We start from the raw sequence: 20,536 nt of genomic DNA, 5'->3' as shown, positions 1-20,536 counted from the left end.
TATATAGGAAGGATTTAAGACTGGTATACTTACACCTCATTTTTCCTTGTCTGTTGATAAAATGGTCTTGCAAGGCAATAGGAAAAGAAAAACAAATTACATACAAATTCTTTAGGAAAAATAGTTAAAACATGCTAATTGGGATATTTAAATGTTTATTCTTCTCACTCAAACGTAAATATATGAAAGTAAGGCATTGCCCCTTTTTTATTTTTAATTTTATTTATTTATTTATTTATTTATTTATTTATTTATTGCAAGAAAAGCCTAAGTAGAAATTTATGTAAATCCATACATTTAAGCTGTGGGTGAGGGAATGAGAAATGTAATCAGAGTTCTTAAATGTTCAACTACTGTATTGATGGCTCGTTAATCCACCTTGTTTTAGACTGCTGTTTGCACACTAGCATGAAAAAAAGACATGTATGAAGATGCAATTGCTAATTGAGTAGTGTATTTGGATAAACCACTGTTTCTAGCTTTGTTAATTTTGAATTTATTTTAAATACATGGATATTCACCGTAAATTTTTTTCTAAGTTTGTTGGGGGCAGGATTTTTTTTTTTTTCAGAGAACAAGTTTTTTCTGTTACATTATTCTAATTTTTACAGCAATATTTTGAGAAAATTAGTGGTTTTTAGCAAAATATACTAAAATAACCTATTCAAAGCAAGAAGTCAGCAATATCTATTTTTTTAATTTGTGCAGTACTTAAAAATCCTAGTAATGTGCAAATATTGCTAAAATATTTACACCTTTCCATTAACCCACTAAATTTTAAGAGCTTGCTTTTTACTTCCTGTGAGACTCCTGTGGGTTTTTTTGTTTTGTGGGTTTCATTGGGTTTTCTTAAGCCTTCAGGCAAAGATTTGCATGATTTTATCCATCCACTTCTTAGTTGATACGAAGAGTGATTTTTTTTTTTTTTTTTAATTTCTCCTCTCCCCACAGAAGGAAATGGATTTAAGTATTAATATGGAAGTTAACATAAACATTTTGAAAGTATTGTGATTATGAACATGATTATGATCTTCCCAACTTCAAAATAGATAAAGCATAATATAAGTCACTTTTAGATATAGACAGGACTTCCAGTGGATCTGATAAATCAAAACATTTGCTTTAGAATTTCTGTATTCTTTTGGAGCAAAATTTTCTCATGGTAGAATGGGTAGATACTGTGGTCTTAAGTGTGTTATCACTTCAGTAATTCTGAAAACACTTTGATTTCTCCTGTTACAAGCTAGTCCATATTTTAGTCAAGACCAAGAATTAGAAAAGGAGGATGCTCCATCTGTTGTGAAACATTGTAATGGCTCTTATGAGAAAGTCTATCTCTAAATCAAAATATGCATTCAAAAGTCTATTGCAGAACAGAGTTCTCTGTTGATACTGTCACACTTATGTCAGTATCTTGCACATGCAAAAAAACCTCCTTATCAAAAAGAATGGTTATGTACTGGTTACCCTGTCCCTATGTTCCCCAAAACCAAAAGATTTTTTTCCAGATTCTCAGGAGAAGGGAGAATGATGCTTTTAATTCCAAGCACAGGAGTTATACAAGCAGCAGTCAAATGTGTATTTTTTCTTCATCTGTTTTATCACCTAACTCTAACAATATGTTTCAGGTCTCAGGCAGAGTGAGTATTAGTTAGGGATTGTAGTTCTGTATGACGAGTATTTTTTTAAACAAAGGGTCATATGCTTATCTTTAATGCTATGTATGTGGAAATCCATAGCCTGTATGATATGCAAGTGCTACTAATATGTTCTCCATACTTCTTTAAGTCCTAAATTTATGGTTTCTGTAATCAATTCAAGAGTAGATAAAATATGGTTTGAAATAAACTCACAGGAAAATGCTTGCACTTTTCTTTCTGGAATTACCAGGTTTAAAATCTGGATCTTCATTTGCATGGTGCCTGTTTTGCATCCAGGTTTAGAGTGTAACTAGGAGACTCTTGAATTAGCAGTGAGGGAATAATTCCTTCCAGGGTATTAGTACTGCTAGACTGTGTTCTGTTTTTACACCAGCAACTCTTCAATTTTCAGTAAGGTTTTGATCCCAGCTATGTCACTGTAATTACAGTGAATTTGGCTGTAAATACTGAGTGTTTGTTTCAGAAACTGATATTTTTCTGAAACTGCATAAGAAACTAACAGAATGTAAAATACAAGAATGTTTGTAAGTTACCTCTTAAATTTATTGTCCTTGATTTTTTTTCCCCTATTTAGATATACAGATTTCTTCTTGCATTTTTGTTGTGTAATACTTAATTTGTCAACCTCACAGTCTTCTGACCTGAAAATGGTAATTCAAGATGCTGTTCAAATTTTTTGTTTGTTTTATTTTTAGATTAATATAACTTATGTTGCTGACCCACTTTCCATGTGTAAAAACCTGAACAGAATTTGTCATTGAGGTAGGAATTCATGAAGGCTAACACTAGAGGGCAATTCAAAGTAGCAGCTTACCCCAGAAGAGTTACCGGTGCCTGTGGCCCTGTGTCGAAAAAGAGGGAGCCTATGGAGATTTTCCCAGGGTCTCCCCCAGGCAAAAGCTGGTCTTTGTGATTACCCTCTAAATCGTGTATTTAACTTGCTTTTCATATCCTTGAGTGCTCCACTGAATGAGGTGGAAGTTAAGCCAGTTCTTAGCTGAATTAGAAGTTAAGAAACATCCTCCACAGTGTCTTGCCTCACTCACTCTTGCCACTGTCAAAAAGGCATCACTTATTCAGTGGTATTTTTTGTTTGTTTGTTTTTAATTTGCTCTCGTGCTACATTGAGCCCTTTGTCTGAAAGATACTGGGGTTTGGGAGGTAAGGTAACATTGCACTGAAACTTATATACCTTTTGTTAAGTATCAAGGAAAATGGAATATATGGTGAGTAAAAAATATTCTTACAAATTTCTTACAAAATACTGCAAAGTTATGCAAATTAGTAAGATGGTATAAATAATTAATTTCATTTAAAAAAAACAAAAAACCAAACCAAACAAACAAAAACCAACAAACCACACCACAAACAGGATAAGGCATCAGACAGGTACAGACAGGTACTTTGTGTCTATAATTTTATCAAGGAAAATATATTGAATGTAAAAAAATAGTTGAAGAAAGATGAGCAATCCGGTGCTGTATTTAATATTTAACTGAGGAGGAGAGATCATCTGTGTATATTGTGTACAATTTATATAACAGTGCATTACATAACAAATCACAGTTTTCACAGTTGCAATGTTCATTATAGATTTACAGAACATCCTGAATGCTTGTAAATAATAACCTGTAATGCAAATGGTGATGTCACGGTTCTTGAAAAGCACTCAAGAATTCTTATTCTAGCAATGCAGAATCTCTCATTATATTGAAATGTATGCACCCAGCCATGTAAATGGTTGTGCCACAGTACAAATTTCAGCACAAGGACACTTAATGTGTGTGTGTTTATACCTATCTGTCTATCTAATTTTATATACATATATATCATATATTATTATATCTCTTATGTGTATTTGCATATAAAAAAGCTAATCTAAGATTAAAATGGCATGATCGTTCCAACACTGTATCAGTTTTTCAAGTACTATTATCTTTGCATTCTTTTGCACAACTTACTATAAATGTCTAAAACTCATTCTTGCTTTAACTGCTCTCAAGTTTGTTTTTTTTTAATAAAGCATACTTACTTACAATCACTCTGGCAGTGCCACAAATCAATAGAAATATTACAATGCATTGTTACAGTAAACATTTACACCTGCTTTCTGCAGGTCTGATCAGCAAATCCAGTGCAATTTGAAAATATGTAATCTGCTGGCAATGATGTGCCCAACCTTAATTGGTGCTGGAGCCTTTGGAAGAGAAATTGTGTCATCACACAGTATATAGTCCAACAATAACTGACCTTGATGAATCTGTGAAAGAAGAAAATGGTTTTCTCACTTCTTAATTTGCAAAATGCACAAAAGAAAAAAAAAATGGAACATGTGGAATTTAACCCACTGAAATTGTTAGATTCTCTGGGTTTTAGGGGAGGTTTTTGGGTTTGTTGGGGGGGGGTGTTGAGGAATTAGTTGATAATCATGTACAGTGATAAAGAGGTCTTAATCACACACATGAACTCTTGATTTTGAGAATGTGAATATTTATACCAAATCTAGCTGAATACTTGAGTGCTTAAACCAAGCATACATGTAAGCTTTTAAGGAACTGAATACTTAGTCTTTTGCAGGTAAGACACTACCAATTTAAGAATAAGCATTTTCATGCCAACATAACTCGTTTCCTCTTTTTTTTCCTTTTACCAGCTTGATTTTTGGCCCTAAATCAAAGAGATAAGTTCTGTCGCTAAGTTAACATTAAGGCTGTCTTCAGAATTTTGTTTATCTGAACAAAGCAAGAACAAATGTGTAAGTACCAGCAATGTGCAGACTAATATTGCAATATTGGTCTGTTCTATCTTTAAGCAGGTGGTTTCATGTGGCAGGCTGGAAGAGAGACTCTTTTTCTTCCCAGCTTTTGACAAAAAGATGACACATATGACTCAGAATTAGAAGGGGAAATCTGCCAGTTTGCATCAGTTCCTTAACTTGTGGGCTGCTATTCACCACAAGGAAAATCAGTATACTTGCACCAGTGCTTCTTGAGAGATGAGGAGTAATCATTTCTTTCAGAAAGTGTAGGATGATTGGAGTAGGCCTTTCATATGTTACACTAGTTTTTTCCTATAATAAGATATTTTTCAATTGTATTACATTTTTAGGAATAAAAAACCCAAATAATGTTCTTAAATGCTACATTTAATGTTTAAAATAGGAATCAGACATATTATAGCTTAATGCAGAGTAAAAGCAAAGGAATCTGCTTCCTTTTGAAAACATAAAACTTCTGTTTTGCTGGCACTGAAACTCAAAAACAATTGTAGATCTCCACAGCCAAAAGGTAAGTGTTTTTCTATTTTTTTAACCTAATTCCACATATCTGAATCTCTAGTTCCAGCTTTTAAGTAAGTTAGTAGGACTGAAAAAAAATTAAATATAGTAACTTTGAGGGCAGAATCCATTTGTTCTGAAGGGGAAAATAATTACTTGAAGTAAGAAAGATGTGATTTTTTCAAAATGTCATGCTTTAGACCTGCTAAAAAAGATAATGTACAACTTAATGATAATTCCAATTCTTTCATATAGGTTTGGGTTATGATGGACAGAGACTTCTTGCAATACTGATATTTGCTCAAAGAACATACTGTCAACTAGCTTTTATTAAAAAAACAAAAAAAAAGCCAAATGCTAATTGTTCAGAGATTAATGTCGTCTTTTTGGTTTGTGGATATTTACTAGGCAGTTTGATAGGGCTGAGAGTATAATTTTGGTGTGTTGGGGTTTTTTTTTTTACTACTAGTGTGCTTTAGGTATTAGACTATAAATCTTTTTCTTAATATATTAACTTCTAGTTAATTCAGCATGGTTTTACTTTAAGCTTGTTAGTGAAATATTGAAAATCTAGCTTAATATAAAGCCATAAGAGGCACCCAGCATCCTTATCTTTTATTTTCTTTTTTTTGTTTGTTTTTTTCCCAGTGGATAAAGTTCCTTTCACTTGGCAAAACTATTGTTGTTGTTTTGAAAAAGCATATCCTAAGTGAAGTTCATTTTCTAGCTGGAAAAATGAACTTCACTGCTTCGCAATCTGTGTCAGCCTTAGAAAGCACCATTTTATTTTGCATTAGCTCAGTTCTGCGAGTAGTGGGTCTCATTGATGGGGAAGTGGGGAACCAACCCATAAACATTTTTGAAAGGGAGTAATACGCATCTTTCAAAAGGTATATTCATACTTTCCAAGTATATTCATAGAGCATACTCTTCTATGAATATTTCACGGAGGAGTGGGGGGAAGATTAGAACAGCCTTCTGAGTTGCTGCTCCTGCATATTTCCTCAGCTACCATTGAATAAACAATAATCTAAGTAGATAATATGACTAGGAATCTGTACCCCAAAGGTGTTAAGGACACTTGAAACTTCTGCTAAAGTGACTAATTAAATAATGAATTTGTAGAAATACAGCTAAGGATTGGAAAAGTTATAGCAATTGCTAGGATGTGTTCCTCTGCTGTTACCTAGTGGATTCCCTTAACAGTTGATTTCTTCTAACAGTTCAGTCTCACCTTTCGTAAGTCATACAGTTGTCTGGCATTTTATAGAAGTCATGTAGGGATGATGTCAAGAAAAAGACAAATTTACTGTCTGAGCAGAAGGCAGGCTTACAAAAAGTAACTTCTTTCAGGACAGGAAAAGCTCTTTGTTCTGTGGCCTTGGTCTTTTTGTGCTTTGACCCTTATTTTATAGCATTGTCACTCTGACCCTAAATCTTTGGAAGCAGACATGCAGCAAATTTAGCCCTTTACAAGTGGGGTTGCATTCTGAGCTATGAGCCTGGTTTTTGTCTTTAGGCATTATAGTTCCATACCATGCTGAGGTGTAACAAAATCAAAATTTAAGATTTGTGGTTTTGTGTAGTGCAAGCAGTATTATTTACATATCCGGCCAAATTTTTTTTTCTGTATTGCTATGTTACTGTCCTATGATTTATTATTATTTACCAACATCAGATAAGATAGCAACTAGGAAGGTAGTCTGGTGAACACTGACTGATGTAGTTTCCACTTTCCCAGCAGTACTTAGGAAACTGATCCTGTGCACAGACCACCAGGGTTTCTGCAAAATGCTACTTGAGTATTAAGTAGTCTGTTAATGACAAGAAATGCTTTGCTGTACATTATAGTTAGAAGATTTAAACAGTAATACCTGCATGGCTTGCTTTCATAAAAGACTGGGTGCCAGCTTAGGAGAGCACAAAATTTTACACTAGGCCTGTGACTGCTCCCTGGGCTAAATGAGCAAGTCTTCCGAGAATTTAATAAAACTAACTTTTTTTTTAATTCTTTAAAAAAGCTAGAAATTAATGAAAAGGACAGAAAACTAATAGTCAACTGATATGTTTTGATTTTTTTTTTTAAGAATCTGATATATTTAAGAGGAGAACCTGTTTCCCTATCTTAATAACTTTCCATTATATAGCTGGATTGTATTGTATGGGTATTGTTATTTGAAGGAGGATTGTTCCATTTTCTCTTTTACCAGCAATGATTCTATATACTTCAGGTTTTGTAAACTTGAACTGTAATCATAAGATAATCTTTTCTGAAGGTAATAGTGTAATAATCTAAGGATATGTTTATTGGAGAACTTGGAAAAAATGTATCTTTTTTTTTTTTTAAATCTGAAAAGGTATTATGAATTTTTTTTTAAATACTAATATAGAAACTTAAGTTGTATTTTAAGACAGACCTGGATTTCTTTTTGGTAGATCCACTAGACTGAGTATCAATATTTTTTGTGATAAAATCGGGGGAAAGGAACTTTTTAATGACCACTATAATGAAATATAAAACTTACTTCATAGAACTTAGAAAATAGCTTCTTCGTTTTTTCTTAATTTTGTATGTGTCCTTTCAAGCAGAAAGAATGCTGGTACAGATTGAAAGTGTTCACACAGTTTTCTTCCTGTGTGCATGCCAAAGGTGCAGGGAAGACAGATTTTTTAAAGTTGTGTGCAAGCTATACCAGTGCAATCAAGAGGGATCTGGAAAGCTTTTCTGAAATATAACTTTTACAAACTCTGTTAGAACCCAGAGCTTGTTACACTTTACAAGTTCCCTGTAAAGTATTTCATATAGCGGTCTATTTAATGCATCAACATCTGACAAAACACTCTTTAGAAGCTGGGAAAAGAGGTGGGAGGAGTTAGTCTTCTTCAATTTTTTTTTTAAGCTAGAGTTGATACTAAAATATACTGATAATATACTAAAATGTACATTGATAATATTTGTGTGCTATATCAGTTTCCCTTAGTTCTGCTTTTTTAGTTAGCAAGCTATAAAAACTGTTTAACATCCTGTACTTGTTCAAGTCAGAACTGACTACCTTTAGTTTTTTGCTTTCCACGTAAATCCGCTGCATTTTGGTTGCTATTCATCACTCCAATAGAAGCATCAATATTGCAATACCAAATAACTGCCCTCACTTTGGTTTATTTTCATGATGGCAATGGGGGGAGGGGGGGGAAGTGCACCTCATACAAACGAGTATGTGAGTCAAGCTAGTATAAGCAGTGGTTGGAGTGCTGAGATGAAGTAATAAGGATGTAAAACTGAATTCGATGCTGATAGACCATAACTGCACTTCCAAATTTCCAGGTATTTTTATACTTCTGAATTTCTTAATGGGTTTACTTCCTGGTTTTTATTTTTAGCTGGCTTTGTTATTTTATGTTTATCTTATGCACTAGTTCTCCAGCTAGTCTAGATATGTTTGTTCATGATCCTTGCAGAGTTGGCTGGACACATAATATAGATTCTCCAAATTTAGTAACAGTAGATTTTGGTAATCAGCAGTTACCTGCTTAACTTTCATTAGTAATATTTTACATTGAAAACAACTTCTGTAGTTCCCCCAGTCTTTTGCCATGGTTATATTGGGAAAATTGTTGACATGATCAGGAAATAGTTAACAGACAATCCCTTTTCTGTCAAAGTTTGTATGCTTGACCTTACCCATAATTTACCACCAAAACTCCAGATCAGTGCTAGTTATCTCTGTTCAAATATTCATCTTCGTTTGTGTTCAGAAAATTATCCAAAGCATTAATTGTAACTTTTTAACACAAATTGATGATAGTCTTAGAAATATTCAACTGCTTGGTAGAAGGTATGGAATATATGGAGAGTGTGTATAAGCTTGATCCTTAATGACTGCTCCTTTTGGAGGTGAAGTGGGGCTAATTTATTTCTGGATCACAGTCATTGAATTTAAAAAAACAAAACAAACAAACAAAAAAACAACAAAAAAAACCAAAACAAAAAACAAACCACCCAAACCTAGCACAGAATTGCTAGGTTAGAGACAGATTGGTTTTTAGAATTGGAGTCTTAAACATGAGTTCAAAATCTTACTGTTATTTCAGGAGAATAGCAATTAAGGTGTATAGCTTATTCTCTTAATTCTTCTTCCTCTGACCACAAAGTAGCCTCAATTAAGTTGAGTGAATTAACTGAAAATCATAGGTTATACCTGAACCAAATAATAATGCAATAGTAGCCAAAAGTACACTGATACCTTTAAAGTAATACTTTGAAATATTTCAGTTGAATCTTTTCTGCTTTTTTTTTTTTTTAAACATGCATATCACTTTAAAGGCTGCTGACATTAAGAATTAGGGGGGAAGAGGGTTCCTTAGCAAAAGCAACCAGAAGGCAGGAGTAAAAGAATATTAAACTTGCATTTACTTCTAAATGTAAGTTTTAAGAATTATCAAGAGTTATAAATTCCAGTGTGTTTGCAGTATAAATATTACAGTGTTGAGTAAGCATATGACAAAAATAAAGTGAAACTACTATTGTTTAAACTGGTGGGGGCAGGGGGGAAGTGAACAGTGTATTATCAAGACACAGCTACATACACTTTTAGATCCCACAATTTTGATGTTTGAGAATAGAAGTGTTTAGATTTCTGAGTAGTGAAGTGAGATTATCTCTTTAATTCTGTCTTTTGCCCAGATGAATTTAGTAAAAAAACATTATGTATTTGCAGCAAGAGTTGCAGTTGAACTGTCAGTGTGTTTATTCATATTGAATGGTGTATTAGTGGCACTGAACTGTGAGCTCTGAGAGGAGAGCTTTGCAAATTCACCAGCAGTTGTCAAAAAAGCTATCACTGCAAAAATGTCCTGTCTACCATATGAGTAAGTTACTCTTTAGCTAAGAAGCTAAAGTGGGAAAACTGAGATATGGAGATGTACTTTCTGATGTCTGTGTTACGGGGGAGAATAGCACTGGTGGACAAATGATGTGATGCTTTAGACTGTGGGACACAAAGTCTTTCAGTGTCTTTCACCTTCAGGTTTCTACTTTTAAACTGAAATAAGGCTGAGAAAGGGCCACAATGAACAGTGAAGCAATAGCCTTGCTTTCATAGTGGATCTGCATTGCTTTGCATTAATGAGTAAGTAACACAAGCAGTGGAATATGGTTGTGTGCAAATGGTATATAAGCACTATCAGTGGGGAAGGTGTTTTGGCCAAGAAATATCAAGAGAGTGTCTTTGTTGTATGACCAAAAGGCACAAGGTAAATGTTTAATCTTCTGTCATGTTCTTGCGCATCTAAGACAATATACAGTATTTAATAGAAAGGCCTTGATATGTTTTACTCCAGGTCACTGAACTGTCAGATTGCTGGCTAGTGGTACCTTTTTGGATACAATATGTTACATAGAATTTAAGGAGCTTATTAGTTACAGTAGCCAGAAATTCACTTGTAGCTGGTTTTCATGGGGTCAGAAAGAGATTGAATGGGGCTTGGTGTTGTCATAAACTCTTAACCACAAACCAATAAAAACTGAACATGATATTTTATATTGGCCTTGGTCTTTGATAAATCAAGTAAGGAATACTGAAATCAAGGAAAGGCTCCTCCCTTGACTGGGAACACCCCAATCGTACAAACACACACCCTTTTTTTTTTTTTTTTCCTCTCCCTTTTTTCTTTTTTCTTTTTCTTTCTCTCTTTTTTTTTAACAGTTTAATTGCTTTTTCTAACAACATTCCTGACTTTCATGTATGTGTAGAGAGCCTGCTTCTATGGAATTTCAGTTCTGCATCTTCAGAATCCTTCCATCTTCCTCAGCAGAGCTCTCACTTTCAGGAGCTTGGGCGGATCTAATGGAGCTGCCTGCATACATGATTCCCAGCTTTTATTGAGGTCTCCCCTGTCTGTCTGTCTGTCTCTCTTTTACCCACAGACCTCCATCTTAAGACACAAGGATAGAGGTAGGAGAAGCACTCTTCATAGCATGACTATATTAGCTTTATGACCAAAACACAGAGGTACAAAGCTTTGTGCAGACACTCCTGGATTTCAATAGATTTCTGGCTTAGCTATCAGTACACTTTTTATCTTAGTCTTCCACCTTTCATCCTTCTCCTGTTCTTCAACTTCTCTCACATACAGTCTCTTCAATTTTATGTGAAAACATGCTTATTCTCCTTACAGAGAAAATATATTTTTTTAATAGCAATGTAGAAAATATTCAGTCATGTTGTGTTTGATTTTTTTTGTTTGTTTTGTTTTGGGGCATTTTTGGTAGTAAAGTTTAAAAAAAAAAAAAAAAAAAAACCCACAATCCAGTAATGCATGTAAGGTTTTGTGTTCATGTTTTGCGTGGGTGGAATTACCTGCAAGTTCTCTTATTAGTGTACTTACTGTAGAAAATAGCATAATAGTTCTGCCAAGTCTTCATTTCATGGTGTGTGTAGTTTAATTTTAGAGGGATTTACTTATGCAACAGAAAAAAACCTCCATGCTTAAGCTAGAAGCTAAAAACAACTAGGCAATTGAAACAACAGTATCTAGTTAAACACACATAGTTTACAAATGAAGAATTTGGCCTGAACATACAAATGAGAAATGTACTTCCAAAGGTATTAAATGTTGCAGCTGTCTTATTTATTCAATCTTTTAAGGTAAATCTACAAGTAAGAAGCAGTATTTTCTCTTGCTGGAGAACATCTTTCATATTCTTTTCCCAGAAAAGTTCAAGTAAATCTCTTACTGCTGGCTAGCTTTTTGCTTGCATCTATCTTTTTCTTTATCTTTGCCTTCCACATTATGTATATATGGTGAGGATTTTTCTTTACCTCTTCCTCTCTTGGATTATGCCTAGCACAGTTTCTTCAGGGGTGAAACCAACTGTCACAGCATACCTTTACAGTTAGGTTTACGTTGACTTTGCATTCAGGTTTTACTTCACCAAGGTACTGGGTAAGTTGTGCCTATATAATCTAGCTTGCCTATTTTAGCTGTCTGATTTAAAAAACAAACAAAGGTAGTAAGAGAGGGGAAAAGTGTAAATATATTTGTGCATGTATAAACTGTATCAGAAATGGCTCTTTTATACAGTTCCTAAAGTAGCATTTGTAACTAGATAGCTATATAAAAACCTCAGTGTTGCTGCAGCTACCTGTAAACTTACACTGGCAAATCTCACTTTAATTGGTACATTTGTAGCAACAGACCCTTCTAGCAGAGATTATCCTGCTGTATTATTGTAGGAGCAAAAATAGGAAGGGAGAAAAGGAAAAGTCACCAAACTTTCCCCCTTTGTGGCCTGCCAAACTTTTTTGTGCTTACAGATAACACTGTTAATTTACAGAAGTTGTTTTATCATGAACAGACTAGAAGGCTCATTACAATGGAATGGAGTGCTGGGGTCCGTGCTGTGTCAGTAGCTTTTGTCTTAATAATTTGGTATTAAAACATTAAAAAAAGCATAATACATGTTATCTAGGCAACCAGTAAAAGTACTGTATACACTTAAAATGCTGGCTTACTTTAGTGTAAGAAAGGGATACTTGGCAGGGATGTGAACTCTGAGTCTCTTGCCTACCTCTTCAAGCAAAGTAGCATGGTCATTCGAGGCTGGGAGCAGATGAACTCCTGCTCTTAATAACAGATAAGTTACTGTTCTTGCTAACAATCCATTGTGGGGTTTTTTTAATATATTTTTTTCCCTGAAATTGATTAAGAAGCACTTGTAAATCTGTCTGCCCAAAAACTGTGGCAAGGGTAACCTGCAGAGGTAACAAACAGCTTGAGGACTTATACAGTACTTGACAGAAGCTTATTTTGAAATTAGCTCTTATTCTTTGATATATTAAAGTTGTTTTTTTCACATCAGAGGTTTCCAGATGACCAAAAGTTAGATTAGAAAATAATCCAGAGTTTTTTTGTTTTGTTTTGAAGTAAACATCTGCATAATCTTTAGTTCCTCTAATCAGACACACAATTGTCCAGTTCCTGGTTGATGTCCCATTAAGGTATTATGCACAGTTGACAATAAAAGTCTAGAGCTTCACTGTAAATAAACAGTCCGGTTGGCAATGGACAAATGTTTTATAAACATTTTGTAGTTTATTAATACTGATGATGTCAGTACATGGAAACAAACGTTCCATAAGAAAATTCTGCATTCAGCTTTCAGCGTATGTTTCTATTTCCTTGACGTATGGTAGACACCTTGGCATAACGTAGCAGCACATAATGGTTTGTGGGTTTTGAAAAGGTGCAGGCCATATTGTGCTGCCTCAAAAATACAAGGATTTCATCATCGTGAAGAGAAATATCACTTATGAATTAGTCAATCTTGTGATGCTGATGTCTGTCATACTTTAGCAGCACGTAAATATTGGTGTTAAGACTGTAAATATCTCCAGTATTAACTGTGCTGCTGAAGTAAGGCTAGCCACTTCTGCATGTGAGTCATGAAAAAGGATGTTTCGTGTATTTCCTGATGCCTTTTTGTTATAATTTATATGTTGATTGTTTATGAACACTTTCTTGGCTTTTGTTTGTAGTTTCATCTATTCAGAAACAATATTTAGGACTTCATAGTATCTGATGGTAAATACAGAATAGACTTATATATAACTTTGAATGCTTTGGTTTACATGAAAGCTGAATTTATTAAAGGAGCCATCTCAAGCTACACCTGTCTAACAATGCTTTGGTAAGTGTGTTTGTTTATATATATAACAAAATTTATAAAAATGGTGTTACTTTAAATGTCAGTATTTCTTTATTAAAACTCTTAAACCTGTGTGTTCATTTTTACAGCGTTTTCTTAATGAATGGAACTGGGAAATGTTTTGTTGTGTTTTTAGCAAAGTAAGCACATAAAGTAAAAGTGCCTTTCAAAATTTTTAACAAAACTTAATAAACACTTCATTTCTTAAATCACTGTGTCTATAGACAGGTAACAATTTTATGGTTGGAAGTTTAAACTGCATATCTGACTGTGATTTTACTAATTTTTTTTTCTTATCTTCCACTAAGATGTTTCTCTTGCAGGGGAATCTTTCATTGAGATTATTGAAATTGCTGCAGTGAGAATGGAAATTACTTGGGCTCCTTTCCTTTTAAAAGCTGCATGCAAGAACTGTGTGGTGAGTCAAATGTAGACTAATGGTTATGTAAATGTCACTAATTTTAGATACAGTCAAGATCTGAAAGTGTGTTTCCTTTTAAGATTTTATTTTCTTCACTATCATGACTCAGTATCACTTGCTAATCTCATTAGCCCTGTTATATTTTACCATTAAAATACACATGGCTTCTTCAAATAAGTGCTCCCAGATTCAAGTTTATACATCATATAGGTGTTTTAAAAGGAGAAAAAGAGCTTATCTGCACTGGGGATTTGTTTTGACTTCAGGTTTCACAGGCCTGCTACCGGTGCAGTTGCACAGGTACAAACATGACATAGATGAATATGAATCCAAGTTGTTATAATTCATAAATCTGCATTATTTGATCATATAGAATTTCAGCCTGGTGTATGTGCTGGTAAAAATCACACTTTTCTTGTCTGCCCCTGCTCTGGATTTGAACTGGTGAAATTACTGATGGCTAAAATTTCCAATTTAGTTCAGACCTGAGCAGTTCTCAATAGTAAAGCTTTGCAGTATTAGATAGCCTACAGCTTTTCATAAAGTAAACGCTTCTGTGTGTACATTTACCTACTACGGGTCTCTTAAGATATGTGGCCAAAATGAGGTTGACTACTCAGAAAAAATACGCTATCTGGCTTGAAGTTGGATAGCTTTCTCACTGAGGCTTCTTTAAGTAGCACTATGTTATATTCACTTATCTGTAACTGCTTAATACTAAAGACCTGCACATACATTTCAGCCATTTGAAAACTTAGAAATGCTTGGAAAGACCAGACTCTGTGGATTATAAAAGAAAAAGACATTAGTCTTCCACTACTCCCCTCCCTTTAAAGGTCACTGTTTTTCATTAGCACACTGCAGACTGTGGTGCTTGCAGAGGGCCATCCATCCTGTTACTCTTTTAGATACAGTATTTTAATGCATCTAGGCTTTTTCTCCAGGACTTCTATGAGTAGATGGGAATCTAAAGAGCTGATCAGAAAGATTTGATAGCATGCAACAAGTCTATTTGCATGGCTTTGTTCAAGTCCAGTGGCCAAACCATTTGTTCCTGACTACTTCATTGTGCCAGTGCAGGCCTTCGTGTGACTAGTGAAAGAGACTGGTTCCTTCTGGTTCACCATGCAAACCCCTATAACTGGCACAAGGCAGGGGATGGTAGGGAATGGGAAGAAGCAGAAGGGGAAAGGTTGGACTGCCTTGTTTGGTGGCCCCAGCACCTTATAGCAGTTTAGTGATGTGATGAAAATACAATTTGAGCATTTGCAGAACCAGAGCTCAACTGAGGATCAAAAGTTCCCCTCTGGATTAAGAAAATGACCTCCAGTGCTTATGAAGGCCTAATCAAATTATTCAGCTCCTAAATCTTTGAAAAGAATGTCATATTTCTCGCATGGTTCACAGTTACCTTAAATAATATTATCAATTGCATTTTCCAGAGGTTTACCTGCATGGGCGGTGCCATAGGCCGTGGCTGAATGGAACTCCCTCTGCATTGCAGCTCTGGGGTCATAAGGATTGTGCCTCATGTAAGAAAGGAAGGCTCACTTTTCAGTTCAGGTGCTTATTTTCTGCTAGGCTTAGGAACTGTAGGGGAAAAAGATGCTTAATTCATATAAAAGAGAAATAAAAGATAGGCCCGCTTGAAAATGAACTGAGACTAGTAGCTGTACAGAAGTGAAGACAACTAGTGAGAGGAGCATGTCTAAAAATCTAATGTTGAAATGTGGGAGCCGAGAACTGATAGGGGAAGGACAGATCTGATGAACTGGAAAATTGGAAGGATTGGGACAGGTTGGGCAAAGATTTGGGGGTTTTGTTTGTTTCTTGAAATTGGAAGAAGCAGCAGCCTGACAGAAGGGGATCTGGCCTGAGGCAAAGAAAATGAGTCAGGTTTGGGGAAAGGGGCTTGCACACCTCAGATCATTCCTAACATTCACTAGAGCACTCTGCACTTCAGATCCGGAAGGGAATGCAGACTGTTAAGTAGTAGCTTTTGCTGTTGTCTGTGAAATCACTGTCAGTTTCATCCCCCTCATCATATTCCACACAGAAGAGGGCAACCTTATTAGTGCACTCAGCTACTTCATGAATTTTGGTCCTGAAAAGGAATCCCAAAATAACAGAGTAGTTGAGGTTGGAAGGGACCTCTGGAGATCATCTAGTCCAAGCAGGGACAGGCAGAGCAGGTTTTTTTAGGGCTGTGTTCAGTCAGGTTTTGAATACCTTCAAGGATGGAGACTCTGCAACCTGTCCTGTTCAGATAGAATTTCCTGCATTTCATTTTGTGCCTGTTGCCTCCTGTCCTGTCACTGGACAAAATGAGAAGAACCTGGCTATGTCTTCTTTACTTTCCCTGACCCCTATCAGCAGGCATTTATAAACTTTGATAAGATCACACACACACACACACACACACACAAGCCTTTTCTTCTCCAGGCTGGAGTCCCAGTTCTCTCAGCCTTTCTTCATGTGAAAGATGCTTCAGTTCTCTCATCATCTTTGTGGAAGTAAATAAAATGTTTCACCTAATATGGGAACTGGAACTCAAAGGGGGAAATGCTTTTTGGGGAAAAAAACAAAACACAACTTAATAACTTAACTGTAAAAAGAACATGAAGATCACAAAATGAAACGTTAAGAAGTTAGATAACTCCTGCTTTAAGATTCTGCAATCTTCATTTGCCCCCTTGTGTTAGTGTACTATGAAGCAATCTTCACGATTGTACAGAATATTTAATCTAATGATGGGATTGGTCTGGTGCCGTGCTGAGCCAGGGAAGATGTTTGTGGGCTGTGCAAGCAAGAAGCCTGATGCTGCTACAGGTGCTGCAGAAATTGGTAGAAAATTCTGTAGACAATGGAACAAAAGACTGCAAGTGGAGGAAACCATGTCTTCATGATTATGTCATGAGAATTCCTAAGAATTGGATGTGAAGGGGTTTTTTTCTGCCTTTATTTTTATGATGCTAAACAAGTTACCAGGCCATTGTTTTCATAGTACTTGTATTCCTCACTTCAGAGGTGGCTGACTCAAGACCCTCACGTCTGATGGAAACACTGGCTGTTCACATTTGGAGCTGAACTTCTTAGGAGTTGTCATTTGAATTTAAAATACTATGTAATGTTATGTCTGTTGACAGTCTCTTAACTCTGTTGACTGTCATCTTAAACAGGGTACCTCAAACTATTGCATACTATTATAGTTTCTACACCTCCATGTCACATTTAAAATAGGGCTAATAGACACTTATCTCAAAGGGTTGTCAGGTTTTTGTTTGTTTAAAAAAAACCACACACTTTTGTTTAGTAGCTGTACTACAGTAATGCATTTCCTCTTGGAATTTTCTATGGCATTTATTAATTCTGATCTCAGAGGAAGAGGTGAGTATTGTGCATCTTTTAAAGACCAGATCTGCAATCAACTTTCCTTGTTGCCAGCTCAAGCTGAGAAACGGAGTTTCCATGTTGTTGATTCATGGTCTATTTATCCAGTCCTGTGAACTCCAAAATACTCTGATTTGTGTCCTATCTTGTCACTGATTAATTTTGCATATATAGCTATTATTATTAAACACTTGTTTGTCCCATTTTTGTAATGTGGTTTCGTGAGTAACAGCTTCAATATTCTGCAAAGTCTTTTATACACTGAAGTTAATGTTCATGTTGGAACTCCAGCATATTTTACAATAAATTTACCTGTAAAGATCTATGTTGCAGAAAGAATGAACTAGTTAAATTGTAACACTATTTTCTTATGTACAGTGGTAAACAGTGCATCTTTAAAAATGTAAAGTGACCTGCACGTATGTATTTAGGACTTCTACAGGCCACTGTTCTTCACATTTCAAAAGCAGTTTTCTTGGTACTGCATATGGCACACTTTACTGAGTGAGAGAGGTTCTGTACTTGATATTCAGAGAGATCTGAAAATGTTTCAGCTTTTCCCTTAATCATGGTATCTTAAGTATTAGGGGAAATCTCTCCTAATCAGGTAGCAATACCAGCAGTAATGATTGAAATTTGAAATGTTTGGACTCCTTTATGTTCTTCATCACCACCTCCTGTCATAGAAGTCACAAGACATGATTGCTAGAAATATATCCAAAGTGGTGAGCTACTATTTTACCACAGTTTAACTTGAAGCAGAGCAGCAATTCTTCATTTAAAACAAACAAAAAAAGTTTAAAATGTATTTGAAGGAGCACTTATGTCTGAGATCTATGTGAGTCTCCTTTCTAAGGTGGCAGTTGTAAGTGTGTATCAGAAGAAAATGTTTAACTATAAACAGAAATAAGAAAAAATGATGGAGAAAATGCAATGGCACACGTGACACTGGTCATCTTTCTGTGAGGGGGCTAATATCACTGGGGTGTTACTCTTTCACTCTAAATTAAACAGTTTATTTCTGTTGGAAGTTATTTAATGGCTTTCAGGTGCAACAACTCAATATTTTTTCCAAATTTGATTCACTTATAATAGCTCTGTGTTAATAAATCAAATGAAATTTATCTAATATTGCTTCTGTCTCTTAATGTAAAATTTGAACCCTATGTTCAATAGTTGTGAAATTAACAAATTAATTATAGCATCATTTATCCAGTTTGAATCTTCAGTCTGAAGTATACAGTGCTGAGTAGCCAGAGGCTGGCTGACTTAGCTTCTGTTGAGAGATGGGAATAATATATCCATAATGTTTTCTTCTGCTGTTTATAGCCATAGGAGACAGCCATGGATAGAAAGTTTCACATTTCCCTATGGTTTTTGCAGGGCAAGCATGTGGCTTTATTACCTATAAAGGAACATTCTGTCAGCAGCTTTTACACTTTTAAGTGGTTTTAAAAGTAAAACATTTTGGAATCTCTCATAAAATACTCCAAAAAGCCTTAAGTATTATAAAATTTGAACTATATAAGGCATAAATTATAGAATATAAAGTCTCAAGTGTATACATTTTTAATATTTTATTGAAATAAAGGCAAAGGAAAAGCTTCGGGGATTATATTATTGGACCAGCTAGAATAGTCAACAATAATAGATGGCTATGGTTCTACAGTCCTGTGATTCTCAAGCCAGACAAGTTTGAGACTGACAGAGTCTTCCTGTTCCCTTCAATATTAGCCTGGCCCTGATATTTCCATGGTGGTTTCACTGAATGACTTTGGGTTAGTTTTTTGTAAGCTCAGCTAGCTGAATGTGCTTGCTCTATGAGCAACAGTGCTGGCACCAAGGAAAAGTTCCCTCCCCTCTTGAGAATGGCAGTCCAGTATTAAAGTTAACTTCCATTGCTTAAACCAATGTAAGGAATATTCAGCGCCTTATTCTTCCTTTCTTGATACTCCTAGAGACAGACTTTGCCTGTCTGCTCTTTAAATCAGTATCAAAGGGGCTAACACCATCTTGGCCTACCTCTTTTCTTCTACAGAAGATTGGCATCTACATAGGAAACTAACACAAAAATGCTCATCTAGGCATAGCTTCTTAGCATATGGAAACAGCTGTGACACACCTTTCCTGTCATCAAGACAATGTGAAAGTCTCCCTCTTTTCAAATAAGCAATATGTTATTTTCAGACATATCAATAAATATATAAACTGTATTACCCATTTATGTATAATGAAACTCCAGACGCAAACCTAAGGAACTTCCAGTAGTATCAGACAAAGATTAAAAAGAGCTCTTCTGTTTTGGGGGTCTGAAATCTGTTAAATGACCTGTGTGATTCCTAAACCAGTTTTAGGAATCATGCGTGGATGGTAGGCTGCACAGTCAGAAAAAGGATTTCACTGCAGATTCGATAACATCATGTAGCCAGACAGCCCCCTGTTGGTTGCATTGTTGTGGACGTTCCAGAAATGCATTGTGCTTGGATTCAGCAATTCATTGCACTCAACAAGCTATTTTTTTCATTCCCATATCACAAATAGAGAAAATAGGGAAAAAACCCTGTGCATTTGTAAAAATTACCTTTGAATCAAATTTTATCCCTCGTGTATGAGATAAATGTCAAAACTTGGTTAAATAGAGTATCTGCACTCAGTTTCTTAATGTCTTTATAGAAGCTTTTTGTTAAAGAGCTGCAGTGAAAATGTAGAACAGTAGTTTATCCTTGTGATCAAAACTTAAGACTAGCATACTTTAATATCACATTTACAGCCTGGCTAATGCAAAATATTTAGATGAACTTCTGTCAATAATGCAGTATTGTAATAGATTTTAAAACAGAAAAGTTTGTAAGCTAGCAGTGAACTAGCCAGACAGAGGCTCCAGCCTTATTTAATGACTGGGACTCTCTGCAGGCATGTCTATGAGAGCTTCTGCTATTTAACAAGGTACAGTTTTACCAAGAGGCTTGGGGGTTTTTTGTTCATGTTTGCTTTGCTTTAATGTTGTCTTTTGCATGTGGCTTAAGTTGCTACCAGTGCAACTAGCTGCTTACTTCCAGTTTGTGCTTTCCCATGAGTTA

General features: G+C 35.3%; 1 long non-coding RNA gene across 7 annotated transcripts in view; it reads left to right on the top strand.

Annotated features, from left to right (window-relative positions):
- The window catches only part of LOC140646397 (uncharacterized), a 79,958-nt gene extending 61,408 nt beyond the window's left edge, over positions 1–18,550 (top strand). Inside the window, exons 5-8 of one of the 7 annotated variants that reach the window (XR_012040427.1) lie at positions 2,357–2,423; positions 4,315–4,416; positions 13,969–14,063; positions 15,509–18,550. This is a non-coding gene — a long non-coding RNA (uncharacterized lncRNA). Of the gene's footprint in view, positions 1–2,356; positions 2,424–4,314; positions 4,417–13,953 lie in introns of all 7 variants that reach the window. The other 6 variants (XR_012040423.1, XR_012040428.1, XR_012040429.1 and 3 more) reach the window with 6 other exon arrangements.
- The last annotated feature ends 1,986 nt before the right edge of the window (positions 18,551–20,536 follow it).

Source organism: Ciconia boyciana, chromosome 1 (genome assembly GCF_034638445.1).
Source record: "Ciconia boyciana chromosome 1, ASM3463844v1, whole genome shotgun sequence".
NCBI lineage: Eukaryota > Metazoa > Chordata > Aves > Ciconiiformes > Ciconiidae > Ciconia > Ciconia boyciana.
Note: the sequence above shows the minus strand (reverse complement) of the source record. Positions and strands in the feature narration are given on the sequence as shown.